Source organism: Geospiza fortis, unplaced genomic scaffold (assembly GCF_000277835.1).
Source record: "Geospiza fortis unplaced genomic scaffold, GeoFor_1.0 scaffold305, whole genome shotgun sequence".
Taxonomy (NCBI): Eukaryota; Metazoa; Chordata; class Aves; order Passeriformes; family Thraupidae; genus Geospiza; species Geospiza fortis.
The window spans coordinates 41,282-42,183 of NW_005054604.1; the positions used below are offsets into that span (position 1 = coordinate 41,282).

A 902-nucleotide genomic window follows, 5' to 3' on the forward strand; every position below is an offset into this window, starting at 1 on the left:
CTTCCTTTCCTTCCTTTCCTTCCTTTCCTTTCCTTCCCTCTCTATCCAGGGAGATCTCCTGCAGATCTGGTTTCACAGATTTGTGCCTCGTGGGGCTCAGCAGATGATGCCTCTGGGGCACACAAGACCCTGTTGATGCTTTGGAGCTTGAGTTCCAGTCAGTTCTCACCCAACTGATGTGGATCATTCCCTCAAGAGTTGAACCTTTCTGATGCTTTAAGTTTGAGCTTTCATAATTCCAGGTTCTGCACTACATTGGTGTGTGACTGAACTCCATATAAAGTGTCAGCTCAGTCCCACAGAACAATCCTTGTCCAGCCCCAGAACCAAGGACACTGCTGCAGCTTCAGCCCAAAAAGTGCAAACAACAGAGAATTGAGCAATAAACAGAAAATTGAAGAGAGCAAACTGGGACTGCATCACCTGAGCTGGAATTGGACAATTAACCCAATGTGGAAATGGACCAAAACTTATAAAAATGTGAAAACTCGTGACTCTGATTCCATCTTGGGTGTAGCCATGGCTGGGCTCTTGTACAGCTCAAGGTGTGTCCTTTAAAACACTTTTAATAAATCCCCACTTTATTCTTTAACTCTTCCCAGCTTCTCTTCCAGGCAGCCTCTCAAGACATCACGTCCAGCTCAGAATATTCTGTGACCTGGGAATAAAAGTGCCTCAATCCTGCAAGAAACATCTCAGGTATCTCCCCCGTGCTTTTCTGGTTTGTGCTTTTCTCTCTGCACCTTTTCTGTGGCGGGTGAGGGGAAGGGAGGGTTGGGGAAGGTGCGGCAGGGATGGTGCCAGCACAGGGTGATGCTAGTTTGGAATACAGCAAAAACAGCTTAGGAGGGACACCTAAAAGGAAAGTGAGCGTAGCTGGATGCTGTCCTGGGTCAGGAACT

The 902-nt window shown here is 47.3% G+C and overlaps 1 long non-coding RNA gene across 2 annotated transcripts in view; it reads left to right on the top strand.

Annotated features, from left to right (window-relative positions):
* Window positions 1-902, top strand: part of LOC115948897 — a 13,418-nt gene that overhangs the window by 11,450 nt on the left and 1,066 nt on the right. For both annotated transcript variants that reach the window (XR_004082659.1, XR_004082658.1), the window contains one exon: window positions 603-699. This is a non-coding gene — a long non-coding RNA (uncharacterized LOC115948897). The remainder of the gene's footprint in view (window positions 1-602; window positions 700-902) is intronic.